We start from the raw sequence: 18,238 nt of genomic DNA, 5'->3' as shown, positions 1-18,238 counted from the left end.
ACATGGAGAAACCCTGTCTCTAGTAAAAATACAAAATTACCTGGGCTTGGTGGGACATGCCTGTAATCCCAGCTACTCAGGAGGCTGAGGCACGAGAATCACTTGAACCTGGGAGGCAGAGGTTGCAGTGAGCCGAGATCACACCATTGCACTTTAGCCTGGGCAACCAGAGAGAAACTCCATCCGAAAAAAAAAAAAAAAAACCCATAATATAAGTCAAACTTCAGTAAATATAACCGTAGTGGTAAATATTTGTCAACAATAAAAAAGATGTATTACTCACAAGAGAGATAAGAGTCAAATAAGAATCCAGGAGTCTTACTTTTTAATCACAAAACAAATCCTTTCCATTGCAAGTAATATCCTCTCAAGGCCAGGAATTCTGTAAGTGAATAGCCTTCCTAAAAAAAATTTCTGGTGGGGCAAAGTGGCTCACGTCTGTAATCCCAGCAATCTGAGGGGCCAAGGCGGGTGGATGATGAAGTCAGGATTACCAGACAAGCCTGGCCAACATAGTGAAACCCTGTCTTGCCCAGGCACGGTGGCTCACACCTGTAATCCCAGCACTTTGGGAGGCCGAGGTGGGTGGATCACGAGGTCAAGAGATCGAGACCATGCTGGCTAACACGGTGAAACCCCATGTCTACTAAAAGTACAAAAAATTAGCCAGGCGTGGTGGCGGGCGCCTATTGTCCCAGCTACTTGGGAGGCTGAGGCAGGAGAATGGCATGAACCCAGGAAGTGGAGCTTGCAGTGAGCTGAGATCATGCCACTGCACTCCAGCCTGGGCGACAGAGCGAGACTCCATCTCAAAAAAAAAAAAAAAAAAAAAAAAAGAAACCCCATCTTTACTAAAAATACAAAAAAATTAACCGGGCATGGTGACTTGCACCTGTAGTCTCAGCTACTCAGGACACTGAGGCAAGTGAATCACTTGAACCCAAGAGGCGGAGGTTGCGGTGAGCCGAGATTGCTCCACTGCACTCCAGTCTGGGCACAGAGCAAGACTGTGTCTCAAAAACAAAAACAAAAACAACAACAACAAAAATTCCTGGCCTGGCGTAGTGGTTCATGCCTGTAATCCCAGCACTCTGGGAGGCTGAGGCAGGAGGATCACCTGAGTTCAGCAGTTCCAGACCAGCCTGGCCAACATGGTGAAACCCCATCTCTATTAAAAATACAAAATTAGCCTGGTGTAGTGGCGGGAGCCTGTAATCCCAGGTACTCAGGAGACTGAGGCAGGAGAATCGCTTGAACCCAGGAGGCAGAGGCTGCAGCGAGCTGAGATCACAGCATTGTACTCCAGCCTAGATCATGCCATTGCACTCCAGCCTGGGCAACAAGAGTAAAAACTCCGTCGCAAAAAAAAAAAAAAAAAAAAAAAATCCTGTGGGGAAGGCCTTCTACATAAAGATCTTCAGCTTGAGACTGGAAAAAACGGGTGGACCTTTGGCTTTTACAGCTTGAGCTATAAAGACAAAAAGAAAAAAGGGTATCATTTAAACACAACATGTAGAAAAGAATAATTACTGAATCGGTATTGCTCTTTAATTTTTATAATTTGATCTTTACTTGTTACTGTAACTGAGTCCAAAGAAAAATATTATGAGTAAAATAAAAACACCACCAAAAATGCTAATGTTCTGTTCATCAAAGTCTGCAGTGAAATATCCCATTACAGATAGGTGCAGTGACTCACACATGTAATCCCAGCACTTTGGGAGCCCAAGAAAGGTGAATCAACTGAGGTCAGGAGTTCGAGACCAGCCTGGCAAACATGGTGAATCCACGTCTCTACTAAAAATAAAAACGTAGCCGGGCAAGGTGGCAGGCACCTGTAATCCCAGCTACTCGGGAGGCTGAGGCAGGAGAATCTCTTGAACCCAGGAGGCAGAGGCTGCAGTGAGCTGAGATCACAGCATTGTACTCCAGCCTAGGCAACAAAAGCAAAACTCTATCTCAAAAAAAAAAAAAAAAAGTAAGAGAATTGTGGAGCTGATGGAGCTGAGTCCTACTCATTGTATTTACTTTCCTAAAATAAAACAACATTACAAAAAACATATGACCGGGTGCAGTGGCTCACGCCTGTAATCCCAACACTTTGGGAGGCCAAGGTGGGAGGCTCACCTGAGGTCAGGAGTTTGAGACCAGCCTGGTCAACATGGTGAAACCCCAACTCTACTACAAATGCAAAAATTAGGCAGACCTGGTGGCAGGTGCCTGTGATGCCAGCTACTTGGGAGGCTGAGCCAGGGAGCATTGCCTGAACCTGGGAGATGGATGTTGCAGTGAGCCGAGATCACGCCACTGCACTCCAGCGTGGGCGACAGAGCAAGACTCCATCTCAAAAAAAAAAAGAAAAGAAAAGAAAAGCTAGCAGGTGCCATTTGCTATGGGGAGACTAGGGATATGATCTTGCGGCAATCCTTCCATTTTAGTAAATCTTAACAGTGTGATTCCATTCTGTTTTGTCCCCACTTCACTCCAGGGGCAAAACAAGTAAGAAAACCAATTCTATTTCTATTTCTTTCAAAACACATCTAAACAATTAAGAGATGATATGCATGGCTCTATACTCTAAAAGGAAACATTCTTGTGTCCTGGGTTTCATGGACATTTCATGAATGCTTGTTCAGGTGACTGATGTAGACTTCAGTAATAACCTGTTCAATGCACTATGCCAGATAAATCTTGCATCTCAAAAGTAGGCCAAATTTTGTTCTTTTAGTTCTGTCTACCCATAAATGCAACATTTACATGTATTTATAATGGATTAAAAAAAGAAAATGAGTTCACTGTTTTAGAAAGTATTAGAATTTTGACAAATGAGGCCGGGCGGGGTAGCTCTGGCCTGTAATCCCAGCACTTGCGGAGGCCGACATGGGTGGATCATCTGAGGTTGGGAGTTTGAGACTAGCCTGACAAACATGGAGAAACCCCACCTCTATTAAAAATACAAAATTATCCGGGTGTGGTAGCGCATGCCTGTAATCTCAGCTACTCAGTAAGCTGAGGCAGCAGAATTGCTTGAACCCAGGAGGCAGAGGTTGCGGTGAGCCGAGATTGTGCCATTGCACTCTAGCCTGGGCAACAAGAGCAAAACTCCGTCTCAAAAATAAAAAAAAAAATTTAAAAAAAAAAAAGAATTTTGACAACATCAATTCTCCTGTCCTGGAACATAATTAATAGTTACAAGCATATTATTTCATGTGGAAGGTACCATTTTAAAAAAACAATGTCAAGCATTAAATAATTATTGCACATAATCTTTTTTTTTTTTTTTTTTTTTTTGAGATGGAGTCTCACTCTGTCGCCCAGGCTGGAGTGCAGTGGCGGGATCTCGGCTCACTGTAAGCTCCGCCTCCCAGGCTCATGCCATTCTCCTGCCTTAGCCTCCCGAGTAGCTGGGACTATAGGCGCCCACCACCATGCCCGTCTAAGTTTTTGTACTTTTAGTAAAGATGGGGTTTCATCCAGTTAGTCAGGATTGTCTCGATCTCCTGACCTCATGATCCACCCACCTCGGCCTCCCAGAGTGCTGGGATTACAGGTGTGAGCCACCACGGCCGGCCTGCACATAATCTTCTAATCTGACTTAAGACTGAAGACCTACCTCCTGAAGCTGGTTTATCAAGCTGTAAATCTTCATGTCTTAAATTCATAAGTTCATGTCTGAAAGGTGAGACTACTTAATATTCACTAGGCAATATTCAGCAAAGTAACATCCACTAATACATATTTAACACTGAATCACCAAGGGTGGTTTTGAAAAGACAAGACAGGCTGGGCACGATCGCTCACACCTGTAATCCCAGCGCTTCGGGAGGCCGAGACTGGCAGATCACAAGGTCAGGAGTTCTAGACCAGCCTGGCCAACATGGTGAAACATTGTCTCTACTAAAAATACAAAAATTAGCTGTGCGTGGTGGCAGGTGCCTGTAATCCCAACTACTCAGGAGGCTGAAGCAAGAGAATTGCTTGAACCCAGGAGGTGGAGGCTGCAGTGAGCCAAGGTCATGCCACTGCACTCCAACCTGGGTGACAGAGCAAGACTCCATCTCGGGGGAAAAAAAAATGAAGAAAAGAAAAGACAATCTGGATGCTTGAACACCACTAAAACTTCATTTGAGGTTTCTACAGAGTAACAAAACAAAATAATAATTGTAAACTGTCTCACAAGGTGCTTCATGGAGCATGTGTTCTCACAAGTGACCTACTTTACAACCTACAGGTCTTTGAAGCATATTACAAAAATCTTAAATGGGATCCTTTAATATCACATTGCATTCAACACTATCTTCCTCTACACATCTAGAAAAACAATCATATATTCCCATATATGCTATAAAAATCTCAGGTCTAAAAGCAAGACATGGATACTATTATTTTTAGCAATAAGTAGCAGAAAATTGTGAAAGAAAATGTCAGTTGCATGCCAGTCAGGTGCGGGCAGTGTTCATGTTTCAAAAGCTAACACTGGCATGACTGACTCAATGCTGGACCCAAACAAATCAAAAAATGGTAGATAAAAATACATATAATATGCCGGGCGTGGTGGCTCAAGTCTGTAATCCCAGCACTTTGGGAGTCCGAGGCGTGTGGATCACAAGCTCAGGAGGTCAAGACCAGCCTAGCCAATAATGGTAAAACCCCGTCTCTGCTAAAAATACAAAAATCAGCTGGGCATGTTGGTAGGCACCTGTACTCCCAGCTACTCGGGAGGCTGAGGCAGGAGAATTGCTTAAAGCTGGGAGGTGGAGGTTGCAGTGAGCCAAGATTGCACCACTGCCCTCCAGCCTGGGCTACAGAGCAACACTCCGTCTCAAAACAACAACAAAAAAACATACAATAACTCAAACAATTAAATATAACCCTAGTGGTGAATGAATATTTGTCAACAATAACAAAGATATATTACTAAGAACAGAGATAGGAGTCCAACAAGAACCCAAGAGTCTTACTTTTTAATCACAAAATGAATCCTTTCCTTTGCAAGGAATTCCATAAGTAGATAGCCTTCTTAAAAAAGATTCCTGGCGGGGCGAGGTGGTTCACGCCTGTAATCCCAGCACTTTGGGAGGCTGAAGCAGGAGGATCACCTGAGGTCAGGAGTTTGAGACCCACCTGGCCAACATGGTGAAACCCCAACTCTACTAAAAATACAAAAATTAGGCAGGCGTGGTGGTGGGTGCCTGTAATCACAGCTACTCAGGAGGCTGAGCTAGGAGAATTGCTTGAACCTGGGAGGCAGATGTTCAGTAAGCCGAGATCATACCATTGCACTCCACAATGGGCAATAAGAGTGAAACTCTAGCTCAAAAAAGAAAGAAATATCCCATTGCTTTAAGGCAATGTAGACACACCCAGACTTTCTACAAAAATCTGAACCACATTATAAAGCCAAAAAAAATCACCATCTAATTTTATTTAATACATATAGTACTAAATGGAAGAGGTAATATTTTCAAAACATAAACATTAGTGTAACCTTATTGGACTTTTACAAATAATTTTTTACACAACAGAAGCTGAAGATTCTTGTGAACTGCAACATTTCAGCAAGCATTTATTTACTCAAAATTAAAATAATACAACAGCTATAAAAAGTCAAGAGCTGGCCAGGCGCGGTGGCTCACGCCTGTAACCCCAGCACTTTGTGAGGCTGAGGAAGGTTGATCACCTGAGGTCAGGAGTTCCAGACCAGCATGACCAACATGGTGAAACCCCGTATCTACTAAAAATACAAAAATTAGCAGGGCGAGGTGGCACTCACCTGTAGTTCCAGCTACTGGGGAGGCTGAGGCGAGAGGATTGCTTGAACCTGAGAGGTGGAGGTTGCAGTGAGCTGAGATGGTGCCACTGCACTCCAGCCTGGGTGACAGAGCAAGACTCTCTCAAAGAAAAAAAAAGTCAAGAGTATGGGAAGTATTAAAATCAAACATAATCAATGGTCTCCAATCAGAACAGCTCCATTTTTTTGCTATCATTGTGTTAATGTCTATTTGCTAAACATTGATATTTGTACTAAAGTTTCAAGTGTACCATATAACACATTAGTGCTGACTTAGGTTTAATATCCTTTGCTGTACACTAAACTTCAGTATTATATATCACAACAAAACTATCTTTCCCTAAGGTAATTACCATTAATATTGCATTAAAATTATGAAATGTGAAGATTGTTTTTATAATTTCACAATAGTGAACATTATTGTCTTTAAACAAAATAATCTAATAAATCACCATCACAATAAAAGCCCCACAACATAATCTGTTTCACCTTATAAAAAGCACTGACATTTATAAAATGGTCATAGTCAATTTATAAAACTTTAATAGCAAATTATTTTTACTCAGAATAGTACTAACTATAATAAAAACATAGGCCAGGTATGGTGGCTCACGCCTGTAATCCCAGCACTTTGGGAGGCAGGTGGATCACTTGAGGTCAGGAGTTCGAGACCAGCCTGGCCTACAAGACAAAAAACTCTGTCTCTACTAAAAATACAAAAATTAGCTGGGCGTGGTGGTGCACGCCTGTAATCCCAGCTACTTTGGAGGCTAAAGCAGCAAAATTTCTTGAACCCGGGAAGCAGAGGTTGCAGTGAGCCGAGATAGTACCACTGCACTCCAGCCTGGGTGACAGAGCGAGATTCTGTCTCAATCAATCAACCAATAAAAACATAAGAAGGAAACATTTACTATGTATTTATATGCCTGGTATTATGTGAAGCACTTTACTATCTTATCAAATCTTCGGGATAGATCTTCAGTTCTCATGAACACAAAAGAGGATATTAAGGCTCAGAAAGGAGAAGAGATGTGGCCAGGCTGTGTCCCCAGAGCCTAAGACGTTACCACTAGGTTACAGTGCTTCCAAATAGCACATGTTATGAGGTTTTTGCTTTAAAATGAACCAATAAAAAACAAAGGCAAAAAAGGCGTACGCTATTAAAAAGTGGAAGAAACACTAAAAGAACCTTAAGCTCATAACTAAAAATATTATGGAAAACTTATTTAATTCATTAGTAAATTTACTCTAATTCTAGACTTTCATTGAGGGGTAGGTTATATTACTCACGATGAAGAAAAAGTGTTCAAGTATATTAACATAAACACCATCAATATGGTTTATCACGTTTAATATTCACTTAAATCACTTCAGTTAAAATTCTGCATGTCATACAATTCTATAGCTTGCTAGTAGATTGCAAAATAAATAGTCATCCAAATAAAAACGGCAAAACACATGATGTTTTTCACTGGTTGTTGCTATTTTTAGGTGAGCATTTACTATATACCATTAGAGAGACGATAATAACAAATTGCTAATTTCTTTCATCATTATATAAAGGTGGCTTTAGGATAGAATAGGATAAGGGAAAAGAAGAATTTGAAATCTAACGTCAATTCAGCGATGCATCAAGACAAAGGCAGAAACAATAGGGGCATCTTGGTGAATACCGAATTTTTTCTTCAGACAGAATTTTGCTCGTTGCCCAGGCTAGAATGCAGTGGCACCATCTTGCCTCACTGCAACCTCCGCCTCCCAGGTTCATGCAGTGCTCCCGCCTCAGCCTCCCAAGTAGCTGGGACTAAAGGCATGTGCCACCACGCCCGGATAATTTTGCATTTTTAGTAGGTCAGGCTGGTCTCGAACTCCCACCTCAGGTGATCTGCCTGCCTCGACCTCCCAAAGTGCTGGGATTACAGGTGTGAGCCACTGCGCCCAGCCGAATAACGAATTTAACATAGCAGATTGAGAGAAACAATTAGTTTAAAAAAATATTATTTGGCCGGGCACGGTGGCTCACGCCTATAATCCCAGCACTTTGGGAGGCCGAGGTGGGTGGATCACAATGTCTAGAGTTTAAGACCAGCCTGGCCAAGATCGTGAAACCTTGGCTCACCTAAAAATACAAAAATTAGTGAGGCATGGTGGTGGGCACCTGTAATCCCACCTGCTCGGTAGGCTGAGGCAGAGAATTGCTTGAACCTGGCAGACAGACGTTGCAGTGAACTGAGATCATGCCACTGAACTTCAGCCGCGGTGACAGAGCGAGACTCCATCTCAAAAAAATATATATATATATACATATATATATATGTATATATATATTTTTTCAATCAAATCCCTAAGATCCAGGGCTTTGCAATAAATATATAAAGAAATCCCAAATATCCACCCTGAAAGTATAAAAGGAATGCTAATTGACAATTAGAGAAATACAACTTTTCCTTAGCTTTCTAGTGATCTAGAAACAAAGAAAGTTTCTAATATTTAGACAGACACTACAAAGTACCTTACATGGAAAGACGTGTAAGGATGGCATGACTCACCAGCAGCCCTGGGCTTGTCCACAGTACCCCCATGATGAAACAGCAACTCCACTGTGTAAATGCTCATGAACAAACTATTACAGGACTTTTCCAGTTTAGACACACCATATTTTCTTTCAGACAATTCTTCAACCTGTTTACGTAGATCAGTGATACGACTATTCCATTTCTCTGAAAACTGACCAGAAGTTGATTCTCAATAATACATCCCTATATCACAGCAGCAATAACATATAATGACTTATTTCCTGTATTTTACATTCTAACAGACCATATCATTTTACTGCTTTCAAAAAAAATTTTCCCCTTTTTGGTGGTTCTCAGAATTAGTTTAATGGGAGACTATAAGAGAAGTTTTAAAGTTTAGTACCTCTTTTTAGCCTTTTAATTTATGAAAAGCAGGAGGGCAGAAAAGATCAATCAAATTAAACATGACAACAGGGAGGCCACAATGAGGAGGTCTCCAGGGGTCTTTTAGCAAACTTCCTAAAACATGTCTCAGCTGTATGGAAATAAGATTTTACAGTGGCGGTGGTACAGGCCTATAATCCTAGCACTTCGGGAGCAGAGGCTGGGCAGATCGCTTTGAGCTAAGCGCAACATAGTGGAAAATCCCCTCCCCTCCCCCACCCCCCAGTCCCGCCCCCGTCTCTACCAAAAATACAAAACTTAGCCAGGCGTAGTGGCAGGCGCCCGTAGTCTCAGCTACTCGGGAGGCTGAGGCAGGAGAATTCCTTGAACCCAGGAGGCGGATGTTGCAGTGGGCTGAGACTGCGCCACTGCCAGCCTGGATGACAGAACAAGACTCTGTCTCAAAAAAGAAAAAACAAAAACACAAGGTTAAGAGGAACCCCAGACCTTACAGATACAAGTTTAACAGGGACCCCAAAGCAAAAAATCCCAACCCTTTTTCTCCCAATCATTGAAACACCAGGAGTGTGTAATAGTTTTGCAGCCTAGCTGTAGTAGGCTGATGCCCCCAAGATGCCCACATCATAATCCGATGAAAATGACCTTATATGGCAAAAGGGGCTTTGCACGTATAATGAAGTTGAGAGTCTTTGGCCAGCTTGTCCCCACAGGGTTTATGTACTCACCTGGATCCTTATAAGAGCAGAGCAGGTGATGGAGAGTGGTGGGAGGTGTAGTGATGAAAGCAGGAAACTCGAGTCATTCGAGAAGGGCAGCACAAGCTGAGGAGTACAGGCCGCCTCCAGGGCCAGGAAACCGATTCTCCCGCAGAGCCTGGGAAGGCACTGAGCCTGCTCCCACCTTGACTCAGTGGGACTGACTTTAGAATCCTGGCCTTCAGAACTGGAAGGGAATATCTCCGTGCTGTTTTAAGCCACTACGTGTGTGGTAATTTGTTGCAGCAGCAACGGGGAACTAGTATTGTAGTGAAGCCTCAAAACCCACCTGAAGGGGCCAGGCGCAGTGGCTCATGCCTGCAATCCCAGCACTTTGGGAAGCCGAGGTGGGCAGATCACTTCAGGTCAGGAGTTCCAGACCAGCCTGGCCAACATGGTAAAACCCCATCTCTACAAAAAATACAAAAATTAGCCAGGTGTGGTGGCGCATGCCTGTAATCTCAGCTACTCAGGAGGCTGACAGGGGAATCGCTTGAACCTGGCGGGGCCGCGGGGGGAGGGGGGAGGGGGGAGGGGGAGGGGGAGGGGAGGGGGAGGGGAGGGGAGGGGGAGGGGGAGGGGAGGGGGAGGGGGAGGGGGGGTGAAGGTTGCAGTGAGCTGAGATTGCGCCACTGCCCTCCAGCCTGGGTGATAGAGTGAGATTCCATCTCAAAAAAAAAAAAAAACCCCACCTGAAGAAGGTTTCCAGTTCTGCCAGCAGTCCCCCACCCAACCCCTAGAAGCAGACATTCCTTTGCTGTGGGCCATGGACAGACAGAAGGAAGCGCCTCCTCATGGCAGAGGCCTACCCAGGAGAAACCCAAGGGAAGGCACTGCCGGGCCAGCCCCTCTGCCAAAGCCATTTTCTTTTTCCTTTTTTTTTTTTTTTTTTTGAGACACAGTTTCACTCTGTCTCCTAGACTGGAGTGCAGTGGCACGATCTCGGCTCACTTCAACCTCTGCCTCCCCAGTTCAAATGATTCTCCTGCCTCAACCTCCTGAGTAGTTGGGATTACAGGAGCGTAGCACACCTAGCTAATTTTTGTATTTTTAGCAGAGACAGGGTTTTGCCATGTTGCCCAGGCTGGACTTGAACTCCTGGCCTCAAGTGATCCACCTGTCTCAGCCTCCCAAAGTGCTGGGATTACAGGAGTGAGCCACGGCACCCAACACTCGTCAAGGTCTTTGATGGCAGGTTTTTCCAGGTGATTAGTTCTTGTCTGGTCTGGCTTTGTCCCACTCTCCCTCTCACCAAGTTGGAACCCCTAGCTAGTTTTCAGAGGAGAAGAGTGTGTACCCCAATCCCAACTTGGTATGGTTCAGATCTGCATTTAACTCATGAAGCCTGGCTGCTCCCCAGGTCCTGGAAAAAAAAAAAGGGTCTCGCCGCAGGGATGATACAGGACAGGCCTATCCCCAGGACAGGCCTATCCCCAGGACCCGCCTGTCCCCAGGACCCTGTAAGAGGGAAGCCCAAATTCCCACCAGGTTGGCAGGGCTGGGGAAGGGAAAGTGTTATGGTAGCCCCAAGACTAAAAAGAGGCAGCAGAGGGAGCAGGACAGTGCTCCCAGGTAACTCATGCCGCTGCCTGAGTGAGGCGAGGGAAGAGTGCACCCACTGACGTCAGGGGGCAGAGAGGCGCGCTTCCAGGGCGGCTTTTCCCCTCGCTTCTTGCCATTTTATTCTGATCCCCTCCAGGTGAGCCTGCCCACTTTGGGCCCAGGGTTGCCGCTGGGGCCTGTACCCAAAAGCAGCCCCCCCACGGCCATGGCCCCAGGAGTGGGGCAGAGCAGGGAGGAATCCTGGACAGAGGAGACGCAGGGGCAGGAAGAAATGGGCCTCAAACTCCAAGAGGGGGCCCTTCTCATGGGTCCTGCTTTCTGGCCTCTCCTCTCTTACCCCTGGGCTGATCACCCTGGGAAGAACTAAGCCAAGGTTTCTCACCCTCAGGTCCGAAGGATTCAATTACCGGGCCCTTAGGGAGGTGCGAGCCCCCTGAAACGATGCAAGGTGCCTGGCCTAATTTTTATATTTTTAGTAGAGATGGGGTTTCACCACATTGGCCAGGCTGGTCTCGAGTTCCTGACTTCAAGTGATCGGAATGCCTCGGGCACACAAAATGTTGGAATTACAGGCGTGAGCCAACGCGCCCGGCCAGCCCTATTTATTTAAGCCTATACATTTTACACTTGTTAAAAGTATTTGAACATACAATTATCATGTTTTCTTTAAGCGGTCCCTCTCTGTTGCACACTTGGATAGTTTATTTTTTTAGACAAGGTTTACCTCAGTCTCGCAGGATGGAGTGCTGTGATGGGATCACAGCTCATTGCAGCCTTGAACCTTGGGGCTCAAGTATCTGGGAAGCTGAGGTGGGACTACAGAGATGGGGTCGCTCCATGTTGCCCAGGCTGCTCTTTAACTCCTGGCCTGAAGGGATTCTTCCGCCTCGGCGGAGCCCGGACATAGTTTTCTAGTTTTGACCCACAGAAACACTGTGCTGGGTCGGAGTTTGTCAACTACCCTTCTCCAGCCAGCAACACACAGAACATGGCGGGGAAGTCGCGGTTACCAAGTTCCAAACTGAGAAGAAAACAGCTCAGCTCCAGGAACTGTAGGGCCACTGTGACGTCGCCGAAGGCCGGCGCCTGTGACGTCAGCGGAGGCGCGCCCCTGTGACATAAAGAGGCCCGCCCCTTCTGTAGAACCAATCGGAACTCGAGGCACGGCGGCTGGGTATTCCAGGAGAGCGCATGCGCAGACGCGCGGCCGCAGACTGTCGGTCAGTGTCAGCAGGGGGCGGGTAAGTGTCCGCAGGCTCCGACCCGGCAGCCGACACCAGTAAGCTACAGGGACGAGCTTTACCACTGCCTGTACTACTGCTACCTGCGCGACTTTCCAGCCTGCGGCGTAGGGCGCAGCAAGGGCCTGACGCTGAGCGAGTAGGCGCTGCGCACCAAGCGGCTGTGGCCTGGGGGCACCGTCGGGCAGAAGCTCCTCAGTGGCCACCACAAGCCGGCTAGCTCCGGCTACAGCCCTTGCCGCACACTCGCGTCACCTGAGCCTGTGTAGGTGCGCCCCCCAACTCTTCCCCCAGCCAGGTCCCGGGGACACCGGCAGCGTCCCCCACCGCCCGGCGCCGCTCATCCTGGGCAGGATCGGCCCCGTCTGAGACTGCACCGCATTAGGGAGCTGCACCCCTCGGCTTGACCTCTGATGGCCGTTGCAACAACATCAAAGCCTTTGGAACTTTGTAGGGGGTACGAGGGGCTAGGAAACCAAGAAAACATCTTTTTAAAAACATAAGCGATCGGGCCGGGCGCGGTGGCTCACGCCTTTAATCCCAGCACTTTGGGAGGCCGAGACAGGTGGATCACGAGGTCGGAAATTCAAGACCATCCTGGCCAGCATGGTGAATCCCGTCTATACTAAAAATACAAAAATTAGCCGGGCGTGGTGGCGGGCACATGTAATACCAGCTATTCGGGAGGCTGAGGCAGAGGCAGAGAATTGCTTGAACCTGGGAGGCGGAGGCTGCAGTTAGCCGAGATCGCGCCACTGCACTCCAGCCTGGGCGACAGACCGTGACTCCGTCAAAAAAAAAAACAAACAGAAGCAGAAGTTGCAAACATGCTATGTGACTCAGTCAGTGTAACTTCCCTCTTGGCATGATAAATTTATAGAATTTATGAAACTTTTTTTTATTTTATACTTGCTAGGTTCTCTGCACTGTTGATCCCGTAACAATTCTTCAAGGTAGATACTGCTATCCACTTTTTTGTTAGTTTGTTTTTGAGACAGAGTCCTTGCCCTGTCATCCAGGCTGGAGTGCAGTGGCGTGATCTCGGCTCACTGCAACCTCTGCCTCCTGGGTTCAAGCAATTCTCCAACCTCAGCCTCCCCAGTAGCTGGGATTACAGGTGCCCACTACCACACCTGGCTAATTTTTGTGTTTTTAATAGAGACCAGGCTTCACCTTGTTTTACCAGGCTGGTCTCGAACTCCTGACCTCAGATGATCCACCCGCCTCGGCCTCCCAAAGTGCTGGGATTACAAGCATGAGCCACTGCATCCTGCCCACATTTTAGAAAATGAACTCTAAGGCACAGAGAGTTCAAGTACCTTTCCAAAGATGACACAGCTAATTACACAGCAGACTAGGTGACTGACCCCAGGACTTTTGCCCTTGACCTCTACACTACTAATTATTTACTCTAAATATTTACTACTAAATATTTACTACTGTGTTGAGCACAGCAGTAAATATTTCATACATAGCTTTATCCAGACTTTTCCTGTTGGTTATGGTAAACCATGTTTTGTTGTTTTGTTTTGAGACAGGGTCTTCTTCTGTTGCCCAGGCTGCTGGTGTGCAGTGACACAAACATGGCTCACTGCAGCCTCAACCTCCTGGGCTCAGGCAATCCATTTCAGCTTCCGAAAGTGCTGGGATTACAGGAATGAGTCATCATGGCTGGCCTCACACTATATTTTAATGCTTTTTTTGAAAATGAAAACTTTTGGCCAGGCGCAGTGACTCTCACCTGTAATCCCAGCACCTTGGGAGGCTTGAGACCATCTGGCTAACGTGGTGAAATCCCGTCTCTACTAAAAAATACAAAAAATTGGCCAGGCGTGGTGGCGGGTGCCTGTAGTCCCAGCTACTTGGGAGGCTGAGGCAGGAGAATGGTGTGAACCTGGGAGGTGGAGCTTGCAGTGAGCCAAGATCGTGCCACTGCACTCCAGCCTGGGCGACAGAGTGAGACTCCATCTCAAAAAAAAAAAAGAAAGAAAATGGAAACTTTTACCAGTGATTCCCTTCCTCCAAACTAATGATAAGGAAATGATGCTGTTCTGTTTTGTTTTCTTTTTGCGTGTTTTTTTTTCTTTTTTGAGAGAGGGTCTTGCTCTGTTGCCCAGGCTGGAGTGAGGTGGCGCAATCATGGCTCACTGCAGCCTCGACCTCCCAGACTCAAGCAATCCTTTCCCCAGCCTCCTAAGTAGCTGAGACTACAGGTGTGTGCTACCATAGTTGGCTAATTTTTGTATTTTTTGTAGAGACAGGGTTTCACCATGTTGCCCAGGGTGGTCTCAAACTCCTGGGCTCAGCTGTCCTCAACCCTCGGCCTCCCAAAGTGCTGGGATTACAGGCGTGAGCCACTGTACCTGGCTGATGCTGTTCTTTTCAAATGCATATTTACTTTTTTTTTTTTTTTTTTTTGACATGGAGTCTCACTCTGTCTCCCCGGCTGGAGTGCAGTGGTACAATCTTGGCTCACTGCAGCCTGGTCTTGAACTCCTGACCTCAGATGATCCACGTGCCTTGGCATCCCAAAGTGCTGGGATTACAGGTGTGATCCACCACACGTGACGATTTTGCTCCTTTTAGATACTAGAACTTGTTAATTTAAAAAAAAAATTTTTTTTTTTTTTTTTTTGAGCTGGAGTGCAGTGGCATGATCTCGGCTCACTGCTACCTCCGCCTCCTGGGTTCAAGCGATTCTCCTGCCTCAGCCTCTCGAGTAGCTGGGACTACAGGCGCATGCCACCACGCCCAGCTAATTTTTGTATTTTTAGTAGAGACAGGGTTTCACCATGTTGGCCAGGATGGTCTTGATCTCTTGACCTCGTGATCCGCCTGCCTTGGCCTCCCAAAATGGATGAGCCACTGCGCCCGGCCAAAAAAAAATTTTTTTTTGAGGCAAAATCTCACTCTGTCATGCAGGCTGGAGTACAGTGGCACAGTCACAGCTCACTGCAGCCTCGACTTCCTTGACTCAGGTGATTCTCCCACCATAGTCTCCAAGTATCTGGGACTACAGGTGCATGCCACCACGCCCGGCTAATTTTTGTTTGTTTTGTCTTTTGAGATAGAGTCTCACTCTGTTGCCCAGGCTGGAGTGCAGTGGTGCAATCTCGGCTCACTGCAAGCTCTGCCTCCTGGGTTCATGCCATTCTCCTGCCTCCACCTCCTGAGTAGCTGGGACTACTGGCGACTGCCATGTCCGGCTAAATTTTTTGTATTTTTAATAGAGACGAGGTTTCACCTTATTAGCCAGAATGGTCTGGATCTCCTGACCTCGTGATCCGCCCGCCTCAGCCTCCCAAAGTACTGGGATTACAGGCATGAGCCACCGCGCCCGGCCCACACCCAGCTAATGTTTTTTTTGTATTTTGTAGAGAAAGTGTTTTGCCATATTGCCCAGGCTGGTCTCAAACTCATGGGCTCAAGCGATCTTCCAGGTTCAGCCTCCTAAAGTGCTGGGATTACAGGCATGAGCCACTGCTCCCAGCCTTTTTAATTCAATTTAAATTATAAATGTGATCGCTATAGAAAATATGTGTATTATTTATCTGCTGCTATGTAGCAAATCACTCCAGACCTAGTGACTTAAAATAAATACTTAGGGCCAGGCACAGTGGCTCATGCCTGTAATTCCAACACTTTGGGAGGCCGAGGTGGGAAGATCGCTTGAGTCCAGCAGTTTAAGATCAGCCTGGGCAACATAGTGAGACTCCATCTCTACAGAAAATGCAAACATTAGCCAGGCGTGGTGGTTCACACTTGTGGTCCCAGCTACTCAGGAGGCTGATGTGGGAGAATCACTTGAGCCCGGGAGGGAGAGGTTATAGTGAGTCAAGATCACACCACCACACTCCAGCCTGGGTGACAGAGTGAGACTCTGTCTCAAAAATAAATAAATAAATAAATAAATAAATAAAATACTTACTTAGGATCTCCATTTATGTGGGTCAGGAATTCAGGAGTGGCATAGCTGCGTCATTTGGCCTCAGGGTGTCTCATGACATTGCAGTCAAGCTGTCCACTGAGACTGCAGTCACCTAAAGCCTGTTTCCAAGATGGCTCACTCATGTGACTGCTGACCAGAGGCCTCAGTTCCTGTCACATGAGCCTCTCTACAGGCTGCTTAGGTGTCATGGTGTGACAGCTGGCTTTCCCAAGTGAGTAATCAAAGAGTGACCAAGGAGGAAGCCACAGTACCTTTTATGATGTAGTTTGTAAAGTTGCAAGCCATCACTTTTGCTTTTTCCTATCTGTCAGAAGGGAATCATGTAACCCAGCCCACACTAAAAGGGATAGGAACTGGGCTCCGCCTTTTGAAGAGAGTATCAGAGAATTTGGGGACATATTTTAAATGACCATACTGTGTTTAATTATTGCAAGTACGGTCACTGTAGAAAAATTGGAAACTAGGGACAAGCAAAAAAAAAAGTCACTTGTAATTCCATGAATCAATGGATAACATTACTAGTTGGATGTATATAATTCCAATATTCAAAATATATATTTTCTCAAAATATAAATACACTATATATACTGTGGTGTAATCTGCTGTTTCACTTAATGTATGTATTATAAAAAATACCTTTCATGTCAAATATTCTTTCCTTTTTTTTTTTTTTTTAATTGAGATGGAACTTCGTTCTTGTCACCCAGGCTAGAGTGCAATGGTGCGATCTCTGCTCACTGCAACCTCTGCCTCACGGGTTGAAGCGATTCTCCTGCCTCAGCCTCCCTAGTAGCTGGGATTACAAGCATGAGCCACCAAGTCGAGCTAATTTTTTTTTTTTTTTTAAGACGGAGTCTCACTCTGTCGCCCAGGCTGGAGTGCAGTGGTGCGATCTCGGCTCACAGCAAGCTCCGCCTCCTGGGTTCACCCCATTCTCCTGCCTCAGCCTCCCGAGTAGCTGGGACTACAGGCGCCTGCCACCACGCCCGGCTAATTTTTTGTATTTTTTAGTAGAGACGGGGTTTCACCGTGTTAGCCAGGATGGTCTCGATCTCCTGACCTTGTGATCCACCCGCCTCGGCCTCCCAAAGTGCTGGGATTACAAGCATGAGCCACCGCGCCCGGCCAAGCTAATTTTTTTGTATTTTTAGTAGAGACAGGGTTTCACCATGTTGACTAGGCTAGTCTCAGACTCTGGACCTCAAGTGATCACCCACCTCAGCCTCCCAAAGTGCTGGGATTACAGGCATGAGCTACCACACTTAGCCCCTCATAACATTTTTTAATGGTTGCATACATTTCATCATATGTATGTGTCATAACTTATTTAATGAATTCTATTATAGGACACTGAGGTTGTTTACAGGTTTTCCCTGTTTTATACATTTTGTTAAATGAACATCCCTGCAGCACATTTATTTGTACAATCATGACTGTTTCTTAAATCCCTAGAAGTTAAATTTTTGGAACACAGTTTGCATAATTTTAAAACTTCAAATGCCTGTTACCTAATTTGAGGAGGATTTTTACTGCAATAATCAAGAGTCCATTTGGCCAAATTTCTTATCTATGACAACACCTGCAAAAGTTCAAATACTGATAACTATAAGTGAATTTGTTGAGAGTGACTGAAATCACCCTGGAATGAGAAATTGCTATAAAAATTTTACTAAAGAGTGAACTGGCTGGGCGCAGTGGCTCATGCCTGTAATCCTAGCATTTTGGGAGGCTGAGGTGAGCGGATTGCCTGAGCTCAGGAGTTTGAGACTGGCCTGGTCAACATGGTGAAATCCCATAAGTACTAAAAATACAAAATCAGCCAGGCGTGGTCGTGAGCGCCTTTAATCCCAGCTACTCAGGAGGCTGAGGCAGGAGAATCACTCGAGCCCAGGAAGCGAAGGTTGCAGTGAGCCGAGATCACACCACTACATTCCAGCCTGGGCAACAGAGTGAGACTCTGCCTCAAAAAAATAAAATAGGGAGATCTGAGTGTGTTACCAACACCACCACACACTACC

The 18,238-nt window shown here is 46.0% G+C and overlaps 1 pseudogene; it reads right to left on the bottom strand.

Moving 5' to 3' along the window:
- Nucleotides 1-14,156, bottom strand: part of LOC129040873 (rab5 GDP/GTP exchange factor-like) — a 99,231-nt pseudogene extending 85,075 nt beyond the window's left edge.
- Nucleotides 14,157-18,238: the final 4,082 nt, after the last annotated feature.

This window comes from Pongo pygmaeus, chromosome 6 (assembly GCF_028885625.2).
Source record: "Pongo pygmaeus isolate AG05252 chromosome 6, NHGRI_mPonPyg2-v2.0_pri, whole genome shotgun sequence".
NCBI lineage: Eukaryota > Metazoa > Chordata > Mammalia > Primates > Hominidae > Pongo > Pongo pygmaeus.
Note: the sequence above shows the minus strand (reverse complement) of the source record. Positions and strands in the feature narration are given on the sequence as shown.